Here is a 6,544-nt window from a genome sequence, read left to right as displayed (position 1 = left end):
GCTAGAATTCGCACTTGGAGAATTTGGCGAAAAGCTGTTCTTTCTATAGGAGCTCCATTGTAAGACGAAGATGTTGCTCATGAGCAGCTCGAGTCTTAGAATAGATCAAAATATCATCAATGAAAACAATGATGAACTTGTCCAAATAAGGCTTACAAACCCTATTCATCAAGTCCATGAAAACAGCAGGAGCATTTGTTAAACCGAAAGGCATAACAGTGAACTCATAATGACCATAACGCGTACGAAAAGCTGTCTTGGGAATATCTTCTTCGATGACTCGAAGTTGAGGATACCCAGAACGCAGATCAATCTTTGAAAAGCAAGTAGCACCCTGTAGCTGATCAAAGAGATCATCAATGTGAGGTAGGGGATATTGATTCTTGATGGTAAGCTTGTTAAGCTCACGGTAATCGATACACATCCTGAATGATCCATCTTTCTTTTTCACAAAGAGGACAGGAGCGCCCCAAGGTGAAAAGCTCGGACGAATGAGTCCCTTGTCAGATAGCTCTTGAAGCTGCTTAGATAACTCTTGCATCTCAGACGGTGCAAGACGATAAGGTGATTTAGCAATGGGATTTGCGCCAGGCACAAGATCAATGCGGAACTCAACTTGGCGTACAGGGGGTAAACCAGGTAATTCTTCAGGAAATACCTCAGGATAATCCCGAACAACAGGGATATCTTGGATTGTCTTACCCTTGCCTTTATCCTCTACGACATGTGCTAAGAAAGCAACATACTTCTTGCATAGATATTTGCGGGCTTGGGTACAGGACATAAGCTTAAGACCACTGACAGGTTTCTCCCCACGAACTTCTAAGATCTCACCAGTCGAAAACAGTATACGGACCAACTTCTCAAAAGATACCACCTCAGCATGGTACTTGGATAACCAATCCATTTCTACTATAACATCAAAGCTCCCGAGTTGCATCGGTGTGAGGTCAATGGGGAAAAGATGGTTATTGAGATTCAACTAGCAATTTCGAAGAACCGAGTCGACTACAACGGGTTCACCACTAGCTACTTCTACTATCAAGGGCTTTCCTAGTTTTGTTCCAGTCATCGCAAGCAAAGGCTCAAATGCTAAGGACACAAAACTCTTATCGGCTCCCGAATCAAACAGAACAGAAGCAGGATGGTTGTTAACAAGGAACGTACCGTTCACCACTTCGTTATCCGCACGCGCCTCATTTGCATCCAGATTGAAAGCTCTACCACGAGCCGGTGCCTGATTTGCGTTTGCCAACCTCGGGCAGTTGTTCCTGTAGTGGGTCAGATCCCCACAATTGTAACACGAACCAGGCGGAAAGTGAGGTCGGGCAGGATTCTGGGCTGTGTTTTGCATAGCCTGGTTTTGAGCTGCCTGATTTTGATTAGGAGCAAAACGACAGGTATTCACAAGATGACCAGACTTGCCACAATTTGTGCAGATTCGACATTGCAACTGTGGCTGGTGGTGGCTGTTACATCTGTTGCACAAAGGTGCATTTCCTGCATACTGCCTCTTGGCAGCAGGTTGTGCAGCCTGATTAGGAGCAGCCTGGTTAGTCTGACCAGTGACAGCGAAGTTCTTGGAAGCCTTACTCTTCCTTGATTTCTTTGAAGACTCAGCAGCCTTCTTGCCCTTTTTCTAAGTGGTGCTATCAGACTTTTCTGCTTCTTGTCACCCTTCCTATGGAGTTTACCCTTTTTGATTTGCGATTCAGTAAGGGTTGCAGCTAGCTCAATGGCCTGTCGGACGGTAGTAGGGTGGCTGCCAGTGATAATATCCTGAACAGGATCTGGCAAACCGTCTATGTACCTCTCGATAGCCTTATCCAAAGGCGTGACCATTGTAGGACAGAGCAAGCTTAACTCCTCATATCTATCTGTAAAAGCCCGGTGTTTACCACTGTCTTGCTTCAGATCGTTGAAATCATCTTCTAGTGCCATCTGCTCGTGACGAGGATAAAATTCTCTAATCATGAGAGCCCTGAGTTCCTCCCATGTCTGACCCAAAGCAACATCAGCACCTCGGTCCCTCATTACCCCATTCCACCAGGTAAGAGCCCTCTTTTGAAATACACTCGAAGCAAACTTGACCTTACGATTGTTCGGACACTGAACATGGCTAAATGTGCTCTCAAGACTCTCAAACCACTGGAGAAGCCATGTTGCTCCTTCAGTACCACTAAACTTGAGTGGTTTAGCCGAGTAAAACTGTTTAAAGTTGCACGGAGCTTGTGCATTAACATTGTTATTGGTGGCTTGGTTTATTTGAGTTATGAGACCAAGTAGCATAGCAGCCATCTTCTGTGCTATAATAGCTGCCAGTTCGGCATCTGGTTGAGGAACGTTACATCGAGGAGGCATTCTAAAAGAGGAAACATGAGAGAAAATGAGTGAGATGATGTGATGAAAAATGAGATAACAATAAAATCGACAAAAAGCAGGGATGGTGGTCATTTTCTTTTTACCACAAAGCAAACAAACAACACATAGTGACAAATCAAAGTAAATGAGTCATGATAATGTATCACTGAAGACATGCTCGCCTATAAGTGAACACTTACCCCATGAGTTCCCAGGTAAGAGTGACTGGTCCGATACTGCGGATTTGTACGAACACTCTAGCCTTAGACAGAAAACTCAGGGTATAGGCATTCACCCTTCCAGTTTGCACGTGTTCACATTATTTTGACCCAAAACTTTGACGATATTTTGAAAATTTGGAGGGCATAAAGCCAAAAAGAAATCATCCAAGGATAGATGATTGATTTCAAAATCATTTTGGAAATTGTGTTCATGTTTTTGGTAATCACCTAAGGATAGGCGACATGTATTGTTTTAAGATCTAAACACAAGTAAACTTGTGTTAGGGTCCTAGAAAGTTATTGTCTAGGTCAAAGCATTACTAATAACCTAATTTCCTATAACCATTGGCTCTGATACCAAATCTTCTGTCACACCCCGACCGCGTAAAACAACAAACCGCGGCGGAAACGTCGGGGAGTGATGCAACAGAATTATTGTTTCAACAACCATGGCAATTTAAGTTATGTATTATTGAATAAAGAGTTTACATTGTCTTTAAGTTCAAACTAAAGTAACATAATTAACTGTCTTTTAAGTCACTAAGGCCCGAGTCCACCTAAGTGAAGCACAACCAACATCATGCATTAGCACCTGAAAACACATGTAAAAATAGGTACGTCAGCATAAAAATGCCTGTGAGATACATAGGTTTTGTTTATGTAGATTCATGACTTGTATTTGAAAGAAGTGTTTAATAAAATGTAGTCATGAACCTTGTAAAAATGTTTTCCTTTGTAAAACCATGTGAAAATCGATATGAAAATCAAATGATAATGAAAGGAAAATGCATGGTTAAATGAATAACCAAGTGAAAATGAATTTGTGTAAAACGTGTACTTTGTAAAACAATGTCATGTTCTTGTATAAAATGTTTCATGTCTTGCCCCAAGTGATTTAGATAACGCAACAATGTATGATATGATAAAAGCACTTATATATAGGAAGTACAAGCGGCGTATCCACCATGCTTTTATCATATAACAAATAGTCCCGTTACATAAGTCACTTATCAGTAACCAACCAAAATGTAATGTTCAATGTCAAAATGTTCATGTAAAGACCGTGTTAAATGTCATGTATAACATGTATCATGTATAACCAATGTAATGCATAGTAAGTAGGAAATCATCTACTTAAACTATGTGATGATGCCAATGTGAAACAAATGTTATGTATGGTGAATAACTAGAAGCTACTCAACCCCATAGAAAATGTACAAAACAATGTTTTTGAATAAACCTAAGTTTAAATCAAATGTTATGTTTTGTAGAAAAACTTTGCTTTATGATTACAAACATTAATGCAGTAATATTAATCGCATACATTCAAGCCTTGCGACTGTGGCGACAAACGCTTAAATGAATTAAAGGTTTATCTAAATTATGTAGTCGGATTCTGTCATTCCCAACTTCCAAACAAACTTAGGAAGTCGGAAATGGGAGTTGTCAATTCCTATGGTACCATTACATAAGTCGGAGCGGCGTGATCAATGTTAATGAATGTATTATTGTCCTGATTTAACATACCAAATGTCATAACCAATGTAGCATGTAAAAACCATGTACTAGGAATGCTAAGTAAACATGCCTAGTAGAAATGTTCATGTAAAACAATGTGCTAGCATGCTCAGTAAACATACATAGCAGAAATGTCATGTAAAATGTGTTCCATATGCTAAGTAAACATATGCAACAAATGTGTAATAAATCAATGTGCTAGCATGCTTTACATACATAGCAAAAGACAAGTTAAAAGCATGTACTATAAGTGTACTAGGTGAAACTAGTATGTTTATGTCATAAAAGCATGAAATATACGAAAGTAACACGTATGTACATGTGTATCACCCCAAAGTATTTGAAAACAGTAAAAGAGGGGAACTATGTACTCACTTGGGATTGCTAATTAGTCTTGAGAATAAGACCAATTTAAGCTCCAAGTATCACAGAATCAACCGGCACCTAGTATAGGTAACTATGTTAATAAATCGGCTCCTAAATCGGGAGATAGGATAGAATGAGGTTCTATAAATCAAATGAGTAATTGAACTCATATGGTATGATTTAATGGGCCCTACATTCTGATTGGAAAGTCTACCTAAGTGCTTTTGACCCGTTTCAACACATTATGGTAACATAAGCTACTATAAGGCTTTGTTTGCGTAAAACTATGTTCGGATGGTTATCTATGTGCTATGTCAAGTCTTACATGCCCAATTATCCCTAAACATGTTACTAAATCAGATTACAAGTCAAAAATATGTTCACATAGTCAAAATACGGATTTATGCTTCAAAAGGGCATTTTGGTCATTCCCTATGGGCATACAAGCTAACAAGCATATGACTAACCAATCCTATGTGATCATAAGGTATAACCTCTGAGGTTATTCCCTATGCAACTATGATCACTAACCAAGCTTGGCTGGATCCTAAAGATCGACCAAACGGGTCGGGTTCGGAAGTGTAAGCGGTTGTTTAGAACGCTTAACTTACGACCCTAAACAAGCACTAAAATAAGAGTGTCGAGTTAAACATGTCAAAACATGTTTAACCTACTGATTTGGTATCAAAACAAAGTGTTTTGATACCTAAAAGTAGTTCCGTTGCAAAATGCGTGCTAAAATGCATTTTGACCGAAACTTTGACTCGACACTACACCTAGTTAACGTGGTAATCAGCGGGTATAATCACTAAGGATTATAACCAACGTGATTACAATCACGTTGCAAAGTTCAACCGAACTTTGCATTGACCAAAGGCTGGTCAAACTGAAAGTCAAACACTTGTTTGACTATTTAAACTAGAAAGCAAATAAAAGAATGAAAGAAGGCTCACCCAAGTCCTTGCTATCTTTTCTATAAAGAAGACAAGTCCCAAACTCAGTTGAGAGAGCTGCAAAGCAGATATAAGAGGAGAAGAATGAGGAATGAGCAAAGAATGAGTTGAATGGACTTGCTATTTATAGGAATCAAGAGCCATCAAGATCATTTTGTGTGGTGATCAAGCAATAATCTTGACCGTACACTTGTTTGGAGCTGATTTGTAGCCTTGGTGATCACACAAACTTGCTCAACATTCCAAAAAATTGCATAAACAGCCCTCAAAGATCAAACAGATTGGTGAAAAATGGTTTCTGGTCGCTGGCATGTCCACACGGCCCGCGTAAGGTGTAGGGGTATCCTTACGCGCCCCGCCTAAGCCCCCAGATCAGCAAAGTTTGATAATTGACAGCTTTAGTCCCTGCATGCATTCGAGTCCATTTCATGCCTTTTTGACCCCCGTTAAGCCATTTTCAAAACTCTACAAGGTCAATAAAGTTTAGAGGACTCAAAATATGCTTGGAGCACTCTCGGATGTCGGCTCGTTTGGTCGTACGGTCGCGTTGTTCGTTAAATTACGACGAAACTCAAACGGACGTGTGTATGATCCAAAATGCGCGACGAATGGCGTTTTAGCGTCCCAATCACTAAAATAAAAATATTTTAGTGTGTACAAAAATTTTGGATGTCCAGATGTGGCTAGAACGTGATATGCGCGAGAATGCAAACTTACGCCGTTTTTGACACTTTTAGCCCCTGAATGATCATATAAGCATGTTCTCGCACACCGAACCTATCAAAGCTTATTTCTAAGCCATGTTTAGGTTATATATGGTATGTTTAACTTATGATCAAGTTCCGGACTATACGTTTCCTTATGAAAAGGCAGACTTTTTCGAGTTGACGCAAATAGTCCCTGAGAGCGAATAAACTTGTTTTTGCCATACCAAAACCTTTAAAACTTATTTCTAAGTTATGTAAAGGTTATTTAAGGTATGTTAAGCTTATGTTGATGTCTGGAGTGTTTGTCGCGTTATACTGATCGTGTTTACGCATCAGTTTGCGTATAACCCTCCAGAAAGCGATATAGAATTCAAAATCAATCAAAAATCAACATGTGCATAAAATCAAACATAAATGA

This window comes from Helianthus annuus, chromosome 4 (genome assembly GCF_002127325.2).
Source record: "Helianthus annuus cultivar XRQ/B chromosome 4, HanXRQr2.0-SUNRISE, whole genome shotgun sequence".
NCBI lineage: Eukaryota > Viridiplantae > Streptophyta > Magnoliopsida > Asterales > Asteraceae > Helianthus > Helianthus annuus.
The sequence above is the reverse complement of the archived record's forward strand: the minus strand, read 5'-3'. Positions refer to the sequence as shown.